Consider the following 16,730-nt stretch of genomic DNA (forward strand, 5'->3'; position numbering starts at 1 on the left):
ATATACATATGGTTTCATAGTACTAAGTCCGGTATCGCCGTCAAGCTTACGACTGTAATCCGCCTAAGGGAATCCATTTACATTTTCCAATAAACCTTAAAATTATTCAAAAATATATGCCACAGAAAAGGAGCTCTTTTGTTTGTGTCTAGTAGTGTTCTTCCCTTCGTAAGCTCGAGCTTAGTAGTAGTCCATATACGCCGCGCTTTCGTTTGCTCGGCTTATTGCTTTACTCGATCCACAAAAATGGTCATCTTCTGCTGTACAGACTTCAGCGGATATAGCGAGTTTCTAAACATCCGTCGATTCGATATATACGGTCATAAAATGGCGCCTATTTATGCATGGTCCATGCACAATTTAACTCAAAATGCCTAAAATCGTGTTGGCCTGAAAGGCAGGCCAATACAATTTCAGAGTTAAAACGGAAGAAAAAATTGCCGAATGTACACTGAAGCGGATAGATTACAATGACGCGGATGTATTAGGACGTTTGTTCCAACTAATTGACTGTTATATTTCAGATTCTTTTGTGTTTCCGAAGATTCCTCCGCAAGATTTCTCAGGAAAGACCGAAGTCGTTTGAATTAAAAAGGCTTAACCGTAATTATGCCTACCGTCGAAGATGCAATTCAAACGTCCCTGCTATACACAGTATCAAATCTACTTAGGTTAACTGTCGATTTCGATACTTTTAGTTGAGAGCATTTTACAAGGCCGAGGATCTCTCATGTCACCTAGTGCCGTTCTGCAATAGCCGAAAGTAAAACGTAAAGGACTCGAATTTTGGCCACACTAAACATTCAGAGTGAGCGAGGTTGGCTCTATGTTACAGGTTGGCGACGCCTTGGAACTTTGAGAAATTTGAATTTGTATGCATTGCTCAATCTCAACGTTCTGGGTATCAGTCTTCTCCGCGATGTTTATCATAAATGAAATACAAGTACAATATATTTAATAAGTCTTAATTATCTTTAGGTTGAATATGCTGTGATCGAAGTGAGGCACCACATCAGATCTAATATGAAGATAGAGTCATTAACTAAGCAAAAGATTTCATAGTGATACAAAACTAATACACATATTGGATTGTTAAAAGTTTCAAGCCAGCATAGAGGTAAATATTTTTATTTTAAAAAAGATATTACTAAGGTAAGTCTGCGCCGTTTGATAGGCGATCCTCTGTAATTTTCCTTCTAATACCATCATAACATCACTGTTGAACCTCTGTTATTTCTAAGAGAAAAATTGCGACAACTGGTTTTTGTTTGGTTCCATTAAAATTGAACTAACAGCACGAGATGGGCTCCGAGATAGATGATAGCCTGATGACGTAGAACCCAAGTTATATAGTGCATGCACTAAAATTTTCTATAAAGTTCCCCGGATGTACGTGGGTTGTTGGCATTATCATTGTGAAAAACGACGTCTTACTAGGCCCAATTAACCTTTTTAATGGTTTTGTTGGTGACGGCAGAGGCTCACAACACACTACTCCCTTGCATTTCCACCAAACAAGCAGCATCGTCCCTTTGAACTTTTCCCTATACTTTTTCGAGCACATTTTATTCTATTTGTTCACTGCTTTCGTGTATAATACATTTTCATCATCCGTAGTCATCGTCCTCGTCGCCTTTCTGTAATTTCCCAACGGAAACATGATAGGATTTATTTAGATTTTTTATGCAGCACCCAAACATCATGGCTTTTTTCTAGTCAGTCTTCGTTCAAAATTAATAAATGATACTTAGTTCCGTGACGATATGATTACCTTCAGCATCTCGACAGATGAATCTTTGGACCGTCCCTTCAATAACGTATTTTGGTTAAGAGCAACGCCTGGCCTGGCCAGCATTTCTGCTTCTTTTACAATAAAAATTTTATTTTCATGTCCGACAAAAGGCAAGCGGGTCATTTTAGCGCACTTATTATTGTACTACCCAAAAATATTACTTAGCTAGAAAAACAGTGACTATTTTCGACAGTCCAATATGTGACGGTTATCTAATAAATTCGTAAACACTTGGAAAAAATATATGTTGAACTTCGTGTGGTTATTGGTATACCTGAACTGAACCATTTAGCCTCGCTACCTAAAGAGATGATCTCATCCCGCGGCCGACATCCTCTAAAGCCCGGTGGGTCGCACGTGAGTTGCCTGGAATGCGTCAAGTTTAATCGCTTGAACGTATCTTTTGCAATGAAGCGTTTGTTGTGACATAACAATAATGTTGGGGACATAGTACATTTGGTGGGGGTCAAGCAGGTCTCACTTCACCCCACATTGCATTGCTTCAAGGGCTAAAATTGTTGCACAAAAAAGCGTTCAAGAGCGATGACAAAGCTGCGATACAGATAAATCTAGCTACGAAGTATACAAGATCTATCATTTTGACTAAAATGGATATAGCGAATACCTGGAGAAGCAGTTAGACCGAGGGGGTAACAGTAAAATGGAGGTTCAGGATATGTTTTTCAAGGCTGTTAAAAGACAGTCTGGTAAATTGGTTAAAAAAATAATGTTTGTATGAAAAGCTATTGTAATGTCGAATTAGCAAAATGCCGCAAAATACCAAAAAAAACCGGCATTGGCCGGCCCTTATATAACCAGGGGCAAAAACAATTTCGTCGAAATGGATAATTACTAATAACTAGTAGTAAGAACAATACTGGCTAAAGACTGGGTAGGGTTGCACACATTTATCAATTTTTTACACATATATTGTTAAGTTGCTGGTAACTGCGAAAAGAACACTGGGTTCACCCCAATCGTATATGCTCTAATCCACATGGGCATGTGTAAGATATTTTTAGATTCAGGCAACTTATTGTGCTTGTAGGGATGGCGTGGAAACCTGTTAATAATGGACTCCTGTGAAACAAGTTTTGACCCTCCTCTCAGAATCACTGTCATTCATCGCACCGCATCAATTTGAAATAACCCTCTACGAGCCCTTATTCATGTGCGATATCTGCGAGTGCACAGACAAACAAAAGGGCCTTAATCGCACGAAGATTAGGTAGGTCTATCATAGGTATGGTTAACAGTAGTATCAAACGACAAAGAAGAGAAATAATCAATCTCATGTTTTGAACTCTGGATATTGATAGTAAATGCTAAATAAGGTCGCTTTGAGAGAAAATAAGTTCAGTGTTTTTTTTTTTTTTTTTTTTTTAAATCAGAACTTAACTAATCTGGCTCCGCAATCGCTAGTTTTTTTTAGCTTAATTAATAGATTCCAGCGGCTGTTACTGATACATAAGATAACGGCATTTAATTTAATAGTTTGTCGACACATCTAATTATTAAAAAGCTTAGTGGTCATCTTTAATAAAAATCTATGCGTGTTTAAAAACAAGATATTATAGTTTCGAGGAAAGAAGTTCGACTGGTCAAATACTCATATCGGATTCATCGTTATGGAAAAAATTCTGCTTGATACCACTTCCAAATATCTTTCCTCTTCCAGATGCAGAAAAAAAATACTAGCTCAATCTAAAGAAATCTCTTCCGCTTGCTGAAATCATATCTGGTTTTGTTTAATTATTTGCGAACTTTTGACCGAGGCGACCGTCATCGACTTCCGATTAGAATTTAACTTCCTGGTAGCTGAATACTATCACGGACACCTGATGTCTAGTATGTTCAAGTAAGCTAATTTTCATTTTAAGGACTCACTGTCAAATGTAAGGTCTGCGCACATAAGTTAAAGCCTGATCATGAGATCGAACTACGAGGGTGCAGTACGACTGGCAACTAGTTTAGCTTTATCTTAGACCGATACAAACAAAATGTTACTATCCAAGTTCCAGTATTTGACTGTATAAACACCTTCGCGTCGTATCTTATATTTAGGCAACGGCGCATCCCGATAGCCTAGATAGCTTTATGCTAAAGCGATACGATTATTTTCGACCCCACGAAATGGCATTTTCGTCTTAAAATGTCGTTGCCCTTCTTCCAGAATGGATACTAATCTGCCCCAGGTAACGCGAGTTTTCTTAGGGGCGTTACTTTACGAAGCCGAATCTTCGTATTTTAACATGTACGCCCTAAAAGGGTGGCCAAAAGGCTGTTATTCGTAAACGTTTCCGATTCGAAAGCAGAGTTTCTCGTTGAGGTGCTTTAGTTAATCCGCCGGAAATGGCAGCACTAAACATTGTAAATAATGCCTTTACCTAACGCATGTCACACAAAGTCATAATGAATGGTCTGCCACTTGATCTTGCGATACCTGTAACTGTTATTTTTTTTTTCAATAGAAAAAATGTGTATTATATGATAGAAAGCAAATTGCCTACAGAATACACTTTCATCTTAAACATTATAGCATGTTATTTAAGACGTTCGAAATAAAATACGCTCATGCAAAGCTACATCTCTACTTTTCTAAAATTGTGTAGAATTGACGTTATCCTAACACGTAATTTGAAAATCTAACTATATCGGCAGGATATTATATCATCATTGCATGATAGATGTTTCACTGAAGATATCGACTCCTATAAGGAAAGGCGGGCATCTAAATCGGCAGGATACTACGTTAGAAACATACGGCGCTGGCAGTAGCAGTATACTATATCCAAGAGTTTTGTCTGCTCATAATTAATTCGGATGGAATTATCGAGTTCCCTTTAGCCATTAACTAATGTGTGGCAAAACGCATCATGTACACAAACCCGCTGACAGCAAAAAGTTCGAACCGATATGTCCAATCTAAGAAACCTTAAATGTAACTTTCTTATTCCATACTACTCAGGTGCTGTGAAGCAGCTATTGCATCAATTCAGAAGGTACACCATCCTACCTAATTAGGAATCCTTTTAGATATCCTTATTATCCAGATTTTATTAGACAATAGAATTTAGGATTACCTGTATCACATTGTTTGTTATGGCTTGAAACACGTAACACGGGTAGACGTGGAGGCCTGTCTAACAACTAATTATGTTAAAATTAGACTTTCATCTATTACTTTAGGTATAGGAAAGGTGCTAATGGCGCGTGTTAAGCGAAGAGACACACGTCGACAACCTACGGCATGACAAAGAAAACCTACTCATGCTACTAACAACATAAGGTTGAAGCAGACAACGTAAGGCTGAAAGGCAAGAAAAACCTTTTGGAGTACATAAAGATAAGCACATAAGGAAAAAGTATAAGACGTTTTTACTAGAATGCGTGCCAATCTACCACAGTCAGAAACTGGTGTTCCTTAGAAGATGTCAATGGCTATGTAGAACTACTGTAAATTTTGGTAACGCATAGGCTGTGAACTTTTAGGCTTATCAAGAATGCCGCTTCGTTAACTTATTGAACCGGGTAGACGGTAGCAGCTGGCTAGCTGTGTCCATATGTAGAAATAATTGTCCCGGCGCCAAAACGTATTATAATCCTATGGGTTGGCATTCGACGCATTGTTACCTGCGTTGCAGTTTTGTAATGGGCTGCGTTGTATCTGTCCATATTCGTATCACCAAACTATCGGCGTGGGTCATTGACGTCCCGACGTTTTAGGGAATCTTTGACACGGCTGCCTTAAGCGACGTGTTTTCACCAGCCGATACCTGCGGCTTATCTGTTTTTCCTTGTTCAGTATTTTTAGCTATTTCGGAATAGTTACTACATGAGTACGAAGTTTTCCTTTTCTTACTTTGTTATATTTATTTCGCCTCAATGGTACCGTCATTGATTTCATTTGACTGTTATTTGCATGTATCTTTCCGGATAGATATATCGAAGATGATATAACTGTAACAATAACGATTTTGTTAATAATAAAGTTTATGCACCTCATCATATTCTTCAAATCAATTGCGAACTGCTTAAAGATGGGCAATTCTGTTGATAGATGCCATGCGGCAAAACGCCTCCAGGTACACTCCTTAGGAAATCTTAGATGACTGCGAACGTATACGACAGTATTGTGAAATCGTTTGTGACACCGTGTTATAAACTACTTACAACGTTGTACGAGTACGAATTGTTATGTGTGTATTTTTAAATCGTTGATAACCGCTTAATAAAAGCGAGAAAAACTTTACAGGATCGTTACGTGATATACACTAGATGGATTTTTGATTTTTTACAATATTCGACATCTGCACTTAGACAGCCGAGTCAAAAAATGCAGGCAAGCTTCTTTTTTCTCAATGTTTACATACCTGTCCCAGCGATCTGGCAGCCCCATATCTACTATTCATCCTTTCAAGTGTAACCTCTTCGTCCATGGCTTCGATAGCGGCAATCGATGGAGGGATATGCTAGTCCACCAGTACCCTTCTTAGGGTACCAATGGCACTGTAATTACATGTATTTAGGTTGGAAAAATAAGCGGGTTGCAGCCAACGTCGGCTATCCTTTCTGCTCGTTCGAGGAACTGATTGAGACATAATGGAGAACTCTGCCGTTCTCGTGAAGTAACCAGGCCATGTGCTTTCGATTGCCGTGTCAACGGTGTTTGGATCTCTTGGGAGACTCTAGATAGCGGTGTGCATTTGTTGTTTAATTTGCGGGAAGTATCTCATAGTAGCAGATGTCACCGATGTTCTTGGCAAGCATTGCCATCACCCTACGTCCGAACCTATTCTACACTGCTATCGAACTCCATTTCTTCCCCAGGCGACGCCATACTGTCTTCTGGTCTTTCTCTGGCTAACAGTAAGGACGGAACCGTATGCTAATCGCGCGCTTTAGACGAGTTTTTTTGGTTACATATGCGATACGCCATACACGTTTCCAACTGGCCGACAGTTAATTTGGAACCCATTTTTCTTTACTGAGTTTCCGCATTTTCACTCTTTGGGTTATAATTCTGTAATGTCGCCACGTATAGAAATACCGGCTTTGGCCGATAAAGTCGCTCGACTCCAAGTTCCGCTTTCCTGAAAAGTTCTCTCGATGGCGGCAATACGTTCTTCTCCCTCAGATGTCGACATCTGGTCGCTCTCTCGCTGGCCTTCGGCGCTCGGATCACTCACGTTATCGTCATTGTGCAACGAGAATTCAAGTAGACTCGAATAAATTTTTTTAATATCTGTATATAAGGCATTAATTTTACCTCCTTCTCTGTCCCAAATTGATCGAAACTGCACAGTACTACATAATTAAACGTTGAATTAGAGATAATAATGGGTCCCTATAGTTCATAGAAAATTAAACCTATATATATATATATATATATATATATATATATATATAGGTTTAATTTTGCTGTTCGTCCTTCTAAGCTTGTTTCATGCATCACTTCGGCATCATATCGGCAATTTGGTAATATTACGAGTATGCTAACACTAGGTAGTAGACCGTATGCCACGTCAGGCTTGCATCGGCTACGAGAGACGCGCAGGGACGAGCGCCCATGAAAAGACCTCAAAGGCTGGCAATACAGGGAGCAGTTGAAGCGTTACGATTTTATGAATAGGGCAGGCGGCACACCTTGGCTGTCTATCATACGCGGGGTAAGCAAGTGTTGCTTAACTGTATACGCTCTAGCAACCTATACTAAGTTCACGGCAAAACTTGCGGATGATCAGACATCCTCAAAAATGGCCAAGCGTCGCTGAAATCAGCGCACTGGCAACAACTGTAACAGTTGTCTCAACAAATCGAATGGATTCTCCTTGGGCAGATCGAGGAAATTCGTTCGCTGCAGTCTTTCTATCGACTGGATGAATCGCACTTTCAGTGAGGCATCAATTACAGTTTACTTCGTCAAAAATAGTAAAAAAATACATCTGTAATTATGTGCTTCACTCACGAATGCTATTTTATAGAAGAAATCAATTAATTAATATCTGAATTATAAATACATCAACTAAAACGCGACTTGCGAATACGGATATGAGGCACGATGACGTCTCAGATTGCATTTGCCGCCTTTTAATGTGTTGCCCTGTTACTATACCATAAAAAAGCCAAAAAAAAGAAAACCCTTTTTATCTATTATAAATAGAAAAGTTCAAAGGCGTACCAGTATCTAGGCATAAATCCTGATGCGAACGTATGCCCTGCACAGAACAAAAGTTTGATCAACGCTTGTTCGCGTGGCTGACATTGTATCAAAATTCGTTAATGGGACCAAGGGATGTCTTCTTATGAACTCCCTTTCTCAGCGGGGTCGGCAAATAATATAGTCTTTCGTAAATATCGCGTCGCGTCGCATCTCGTACTTGCATTATGCCGAACACATGTAGTTTTGCGTCAAGCTATTAATCGCAGCTTCATTTCAGGAGATGGTTCGAAGGAAATTTCAGTTGTTAGGATATAAACACTTTCGACTAACAATATATATATTGACCACACAAATATTTACGAACGTCGCGTCCTTCGTTCGCGAAGACAAGTTTACAAACTAAAATAACCTCAACTTACAGACATGCACATGTCTATACACACATATATAACTCATAAACAGCATAAAGCAGAAAAAGAGCTGGAAGAAACAGCTGTGCACCTCTATATGCAATCGGTGTACTATTCAGTGCACACCCGAAGCAATAGAGTGTTTCTCTAAAATTAGCAATGTGTTTCTAGAAGGGATGCAACAGTATGTGGCCGTTACCCCCATTCGCACATCTTATTCGTATTGCCACCAAAGGCCAAATCACTGACAATCTGTCTACTCGAGTAATTGAATTAAATTAGACGAACTCCACAAAAGCCAATCCATATTTGCCTTATGCGGATTACGTAGATTTGTAGAACAAAACTTGGTGAGTGCTACCTAAAAAAGGTGCTTAGGGCTGATTCTTTTGAGGGTTCAGAGAACAAAGCACTCAAGGTGCTATAGCTGTAACATCTGTACTGACTGCTGTAACATCCGTTAAATAACAATTCCATAGTAATGCGGCAAAATCCTGCAAAAAACGCTTCAAGCCATTTTAATTGACGAATAGTGTTAGTTGAGTAATGGTAGTAGCAGAAAGCGCACACTGGCCTTCCGGTCGCGCATCGTCAGTGTCCGACGGGTGAACAGCTCGGCATGATCATGGTTTTTAGGCCCCCTACGCCTCCATTTCTACCTTTGCTCTGGTGGAGATAGGGGTAGTTCAACAGAGACTCGAGCCTTAACCCGAACATCGGGCTTCACTAGGCCCATCGAGGGCGGTAGGCAGAGGGGAGAGGAAAAATTCGAAAAGGTGACGCATTTAACGGGGGATCACACATCTGCACTTTCGCAAGGTATTATATTATAGTATCCCTCCGGTTCGAGCACTAGCGGAAAGCGCCGAGCACCCGGCGGCCATTGCGTAGCCAGCGCCGGTTTTGGAAAGGTAACGACGACTCTAAAAGGGAAGGCTGCAGCAGCCCAACAAAGATGGTAGCGGCGGCTGGGAGTAACGGCCAGTTTCTTGAATCCATTAACTCGTCGCACGGAAGATAGATTACGCCAAGGGACGAGTGGGTCCCCATGAGACGGAAGACGGTATCAGGCGTTAGGCAGAAACGCTGCCATGGATTCCATGCGCTGCTGTGTTCACCTTAGTACAGAAATAGATACGCATCGGCGGCGATAATAAAGGATCGTGGAAAGCTAAGTAAAAAGAAGGCCTCTAGTTGTCTCTTGTTCTAACCGATTCACTTTTTTTTTGGGGTCGTCTTCTGCCTTTTATAAAATTTATATTATTCCGACTTGGCAGATCAACCATGTATAATCTTGAGTGGCTATATAGCAATAATATCGTAGAGCAAAACAGATGCATTTATCTTTGTTTGATTATTGATATTAAGTCAGTACTTGATATGCAGCATTTTCACAAAGCTTACAGAATGCAGAGTCCTAAAAAAAAACTTGGTAAATATAGACGACGGAGTAGTTTAACTGAAGCCATTTCTCTGCTATTCCCGTTGGTGCTGGGATTTGGCGGGACAAATGAAAACGTTGTTACAGGCCGACAGTCTTTAGAAAGAGTCGATATCACGTCCAACCAACTCTTGCCAAGCTGTCGTATTACGTACATTAAACCGGATCGTTAATCAAAATGGATAGGGTAAAGGCGATAAAGTTTTAGCGGTGGAAGTCGCCGTGTTGCTTCCGAGATGGTCCACGTAGGCAGGACGACCTTGACGTATGTGAATAGTTTTCGGCACTTCGAAACGAATTTGTCCACTTGAGCCCCCGAACTTTCACGAGGCGCATTGGACAGAATGCAATAAGCGGCAGTTATGAGCATAGGCGTAGGCACGCCTTTAACATTTTTCTTGCGTACGGCGTTGACCTTATTCGAAATAGAGATAACCGCATAGGCTTCCTACCGAACCCCGACTGTCTTGGAACAATTCTCATAGAAGGAGCTCGAAAAACGGAGCGCGCCATGTAGCTGTATCATTCACCTTTGAATAGGTACGTGCACCTTCTAGACAACACACCACTGTTTACAGGGAAACTGACATGCAGATTAAGGCACCACATACCCTCACCATTTGGTGTTTCTCGAGAAGTTTACATGGATGGGAAAGATCGAATTCGCTTGTGACTTTTATAACACGAAAGCTGTGATTAATGAGGGTTGGAAAAGACCACAGAGAGCAAAGTGACACATACATGTTCTGCAGGGTTTTCATCACATCATATGCGGGACAGTGGGTTTTCGTTTTCCGGATGTAACGTTCATACAACACAATTATATATATATATATATATATATATATATATATTTATATACAATTGTATACATTTATATAGTCTTTAGGGTGCAATTTGTCTTGACTTGGTAGTACTTTTCCTGTATTGTATAATAAATGAAGCATAAATGGCTCTCCAGTAATTGCCACAGGACAGCAAGTACTTAACGGACTCCAAATGCATTCAAAGAAACGATGATATATCCGTTAGTTCATTGCAAACTTAAGCCATTTCTGCCATGATCTTACTTGGTAAGGTCATGCTGAGTTTTTGTGTCCACCAAGTTTACAACGGCATTCTCTTATTGTTAGATATCGTCTATTGTCAAGTTTGTATTGACCATACAATTGGGTACGCAATTGAGGCTCGTCTGAGACTTGTCAAGCAGGTCCGCACCGTTTTATAACATATATATATATATATATATATATATATATATATATATATGCACTTCTTTAGCTTTATATCGCTCTTAACAGATAACCTAAATAAAAGAAGATGATACTATGATGGAGTTTTATGACTAATTGCCTTATCTTCTACTACATCGAATACAAATGAAAATACTTTAAATCACTTGTGTATCGTAAGACTACAACATATCAGGTCAAATTCTTCGGGCATTTCAATATATTCCTGCATAGCGCTACGTAGCTAAGGGTCTTTGTTATTTTCAGCGCCCAACGTTCAAGGTGCTGTGTCCAATTCCGTCCTTGATCAACTAGCGCTTCTAAGCGTGAATGATAATATTATCCTACTTCCGTTGACCTGAATATAAATGAGTGTTTACAGGGCTGTGTGTGTTAGCAGCGGCAATTAAAAAGGTTCACCGCTACTCCAAGTTTGTCCGTTGCTTTATCTCGTTTTTCCGAGCCACAATCATGACTCTGCACCGTGTGGTTACACTATACAACACGAAAGCTATTCCGTAATCACCAGAAAATTCGTCTAAAGCTAACTCTGTGTTCGCAACACCGAAGCCCTCCGTCTTCTTAGGACAGATCTCCGGAGAGCCAACTCCTTTGTCCTATGGTTTGGCTTACATTAGTTCCTATTCTTAATTAGAAAGTTTAGACAGACCCAGAATCTGGAAAGTGACTGATGGGACCAGGCGCTGAGTAATCCTGGCCATGGAAGAAGCGACAAAAACTCATTCTTTTTCAAATCAGCAAAAGAAAACGACCTCGTAGCTTTTTCTTAAGCTCAACTTCACTCAAACAGTAGTTCAACATTCGCAGGTGTTGCTTTGTGGATCCTTTACTTCCATCCATCAGGCGGTATAGCAGTCGTGTGTAAACAACGTAGAGATCCACACAAAGCTGAGGATGCCGTTTTATTGATCAATGCATTTTTCGTATAACTAGTTGCCTTTGTTTACTCTTCCTCGTCTCAAGAATCTACACGGAGGTCCCGCGCACCTTCGATACCGTGCTTTAATTGTAACAGTATCATTTTCATCTAACCGTGACTTTTAACGACGTTACGGATCCGACTGGAATCACCTGATTAGTTAGGTTTTTTTTTTTATCTGGTCAATCTCAGTAAACACATGTGTAAATCGTAATTACGTCGATTATGGCCTGGCTTGGTTCATGGCCAATCAAGAGAGTTTTAGTGTAGCCAACTGTAGGTAAAAGGCTCATCCTAGATGATATCAGCTGTGTCTCACGCTTGTCGTTGGATAGGACGAGGCTTACTGTCACACTCTCATGGAAGCATAGGTGAATACATTAGCCTTTCGTACTGATGCTTATCCGTGTTCGGGTTGGTCGCCTTCCCGCTTCAAGCAGTCTAGCTTCGTACATGAATGTATTAGCGAACTTTTTCTCGTAGCAGAAATAACGAAACTTCAGATAGCAACACTGCTTGTGCGATGTACGACCATTTTTCCGGGACTAAATTTCCTGAATATCGCTTTTTTTTTTTTTTAGTTCTGCCGATGTTTACATTTTCGTTGCAATTTTTGTAGCAATATTCGTATGGAAGACGACAAGGATAGACAATCTGTGCTAAGTAGCTCTGTTTGCATTGTTTCTCACTTTAGTCTATGGTTCGCTCTCGTTTGGTTGCCCTGTCTAAGGTATCGGCATAGAGCAGAAAGAACTGTGTAGACGATGACCATAGTTTATACCTCTTTGTTTGCCCTTTTTTTTTCTTCTGTTTTTCGTCTGCGGCCAATCACCTACACCTCTGGCGAATAGTGTAGTTATAATCGAGATAAACACTTCCTAGATTTCTCATTGATCATGAAGCTAGACTCATCTCTTAGGGCTGCCCTTGCGACTTCTGACTAGCGTTGTTCATTTGCTTATCACTCTGAGAGAACCGGCGCTCAAAGATTTCCTCCTATAAAAAAAAAATGTAGCTAATCGTTATATATATATGCACATTGGTAAGCAAAATTCCCAACTGCACACCCAGGGTTGAACTGTATGTCCGTTTGAGCTGTGTGTCGTATCTATGCCTAATGCTGCTTTACTAACAAGCCTCCCTGTCGCACATAAAAAAAAATAGTCGTTTTCTTTCAGCTACCGTACCAACGCTAAACTGGCATTTGACGAAACGTATTGTAGATATATATAAAAAAAAAACGTTCATACGGATGCAGGTAGCGGAAAATAATGTATAACATGTTATTCACTGCGCAAAAATTGCGCACATTTACCTTTTATGCAATACATAATAGATTAAGTATTATGTTCTTCTGAAATAAATGCATCTAACCTACTTACGTATGGAGTTATTGACGGTTTTTTTATGCTCGGGGTTCCTCACGACTAGAGACGTCTCCTAAAAAAATCTACCTATATATATATATATATAGGTAGATTGCGGCTATATATATATATATATATATATATATATATATATATATAGCCGGAATTCGATTCGACCGCCGGAAATCAACCAACCAACCAATCAACGTAATGCCGAAGAACGGCGCCAGGGTATGACTAAAGAAGCTAAGTCAGAGTGAATCATTTCTTCGATGGCGTTTGCCCGTTCAGGAATTATTTTGTCGGACATGTTAAATGGTTAAGTTTTCCATGAAGGCGTAAGACCGGATCATGCAATTTTGTTCCCAATCTTTTTGTGTTTGATCTGTTGCTTGAGCTACACTTCAGTAGCAAATCATACGTGTTTGCTAATTATTATAATTAATCAGAAATTATCGTACAATGCCTCGTGGGAGAACTGGATTAGTGAGTAAATGCGAGGTCATTCGATTTAGGCTCGATCAAGATTGAAGCTCGGAACAACGAATACCCGCAAGAATCGAGCTTAAATCGTGTTTCGGGGAACAATTATATTTACGAAGTATCCATGAACAATTTTGTGTGCGATCATAATATTGAGCTCGGGATATTGTCGTTCATATAGAACCAGTGGGTACGCTTGTGGATATCTATAAAAAAAAAACCTAATATATCGATGAAGGACAACAGTCGTTGCGCAGAAGACGACAAGCATAAGAGCCTAATAAAAATAGGCTTATGCAGGCGCGTTTGTGCTTCGATTTCTTCCTACAAATCTCGATAATATGATGTTTAGCATCCGCTTAATGCGCGACGGCTGATACAAAGCTTCAGTAGAAAGGACGAGATCGCTGCTGGCTCATCCTTTGTCATAGTCAATTAGTTGATTTCAGTATTGATACCGGCTAGAATCGCGTGATCCCGTTTCGCACATTGAGCTAAAGGTCTGACTTTGCGTATTCCCTCGCTGCCATTTCGCACACTGGCCAGATAGAGGTAAAGTACTTTATTGGCCTAAGTGCATCAATGTTATTTCCCAATAATAATAATAATTATACTTACTGTAATTATTATAGAAAAAAAAAAACATTGTGCGTTTTTGTGCGTATACTGGCCACAGCCAAACTTTTTCACTCGGCGATTGAACATCTAGTGCTAATTAATAATTATAATTAATAGTAAATCCTAGTTCACATTACTAATGATTTCATAGTAATGAGGGAATTTTTAGCTTGTCGCATCAACGAATAATTGACTCTGCGAAATGCCGAGTTTGTACGAAATCGCGGCGGAGGTACTAGCAGTCTAAAAAAAAATCTAAATCAACTCCTTGAAAGTCTCTCCTTAAAATAGGATTTGATTAAATCCTGAAATAAATATCTGAGTTAGTGCAACTTGCAGTAATCCGTTATGAAGTTCATCAACATTACTAAGCTAATTAACAACTTTAACCTTACTGCCTATTGTGAAACTAAGCTCTAAGCTAATCGCCATTGAGAGATCATATTATACATACATGAAGCGCCTGTTGTGACAAAATATTCAAAATTTCCTAGGATGCCCGGGGTCAATACACGAAATAACTTAAATAAAATATTGAGGAAAGTTAAATTTATTGTGTTCAGCTCGTAGAGTTCCTCTCCTGTAGACGTTGTCAAATCAAGTAAAATCAATCTGCGTAAATTGCACACAAATATTGAGACCTTATACGGATCTAATGTTGTTAGATTGTACCTTAACGGGGCCTTGCTCCTCAGACATCCTAGGGAAATATAAAAGTTATCATGGATTGCTATCAAGAGATCGATTGCTCGTCCCTAAAGACCACGAAAACATGAAGCTTTCGTTTTACTGTCGTTGTATTGTTGTTTCGTTAGTTCTCCTGCAACTGCACCCCTGCTCCTGCGAACTTTATGGAATCTGAGCACGTCTGGATCACATCAGATCAACGTTCACATCAATTTAAAATTGTTTTCATTTTTTCCGTCTTCTCGGCGTGTCCTATTTTTGCCGGTTGTGAATGCTTCTATCTATATTTGTTATATTTAGCCACACCCATATTGAATCACTAGTTAACAGCTTGCATTATGTTCATCGTAAGTTGCTTGGAAATATTGTATGTCGTCGTTTCTACACCCTGCAGCAAATACTGTTTTAATAAAGCCTAGCTAGGCCAATAATTGGTTAACGAAAAAATAAGATATGATAAATTTACCGATTTTTAATATCCAGAAATAAATCTCTTAAGCCTAAGAGCCTTAAGCTTAGCTTAAGAGTCTAAGGCCTTAAGTGTATATCGACAGCTCTCATAAGCGAAAGATCCTGGGTCCGATTATCAAGTAAGATCTGTACTATGAATTTAGGTTAAGCAATGCTTGTTGCATTGAATTAGTCGTAAACTATTATAGGTAACGCGTTTTCGTTCTGGCTATACTTTTTAGTCATGTAGCTTTCACTGAGATCGTGAATCATCAGAAATTTGCCCACCTCAGCTATTAGTTCTTCACAAAATCTACTTCAGGAGACGTGGTGAATGAAGATCATGAAGCCAAGGAACAACTGAGCTCCCTGCAACAGCCAGGTGAATTCTATACTTGAATTTGCTTGATCAACCAGCGATCGAGGCGCTAACGACTTTTCGGCAAGGCCGTCGAAAAAAATCCGTTATCTGTATTGCCGAACGACTTCCATCGATTAGCCCGAAAAAGATTGTTTGCTTCGTTCAGGCGACTGCGAACTCGATGTCCTCAGTCCTTGCTTAGCGGCAGGGGAACAGTTTACTGATAAAATAGAAGCGTTCCGCATATCCGCATATATACGTGACAACATGGTGCCCCCTAACCGAGCCAGACGCTCGGACGTATGGTCTACATCGCTGCTTGATCCTGGATTTTGAAGCTCTGCACATACGCTGGGTTGGCGGGAAAATACTGGTCGTTTTTCCAAGTGTATCGCAGTAAATGTCGGGTTAATATCCACCTTGGCATAATCAGAGAGCAAAGATTCGATGGTAGGCGGTTAACTACAATGATTGTAAAGACTTGAATATAAATTGTCATGAAGATGAGTGAAATTTCCCTATAGATATGCTGTGGTTTAGAATCTCATTGCAATAGAGACACCGGTTCCGCCCCGGTCCATACAGAATTTACAGTGGTGTTTCGTAAGAAACGACTCCATCTTTCTATCGCGGTTCTATCGCTCTCTTTCTTGGAGTGTCAGTATGAAACCTGCTCCTCGTAACGGTCAGAACGTCGGTCGTTGAAATGATTGCGGAAGTTGCGCAAGGCCAGCACATCAGTAGCCATCATATCGGCAAAGAACTGAACTTCCATAGTTAGTTGGC

General features: G+C 39.9%; 1 protein-coding gene and 1 long non-coding RNA gene across 6 annotated transcripts in view; one reads left to right on the forward strand and one right to left on the reverse strand.

Moving 5' to 3' along the window:
• Positions 1-2,007, forward strand: part of LOC147756985 (uncharacterized) — a 28,013-nt gene extending 26,006 nt beyond the window's left edge. For both annotated transcript variants that reach the window (XR_015325414.1, XR_015325413.1), the window contains exon 3: positions 525-2,007. This is a non-coding gene — a long non-coding RNA (uncharacterized LOC147756985). The remainder of the gene's footprint in view (positions 1-524) is intronic.
• LOC111246583 (uncharacterized) overlaps positions 1-16,730 on the reverse strand; it is a 123,689-nt gene that overhangs the window by 102,366 nt on the left and 4,593 nt on the right. The gene's annotated exons all lie outside the window — the stretch shown is intronic.

Source organism: Varroa destructor, unplaced genomic scaffold (assembly GCF_002443255.2).
Source record: "Varroa destructor unplaced genomic scaffold, Vdes_3.0 BEIS01000003.1, whole genome shotgun sequence".
NCBI lineage: Eukaryota > Metazoa > Arthropoda > Arachnida > Mesostigmata > Varroidae > Varroa > Varroa destructor.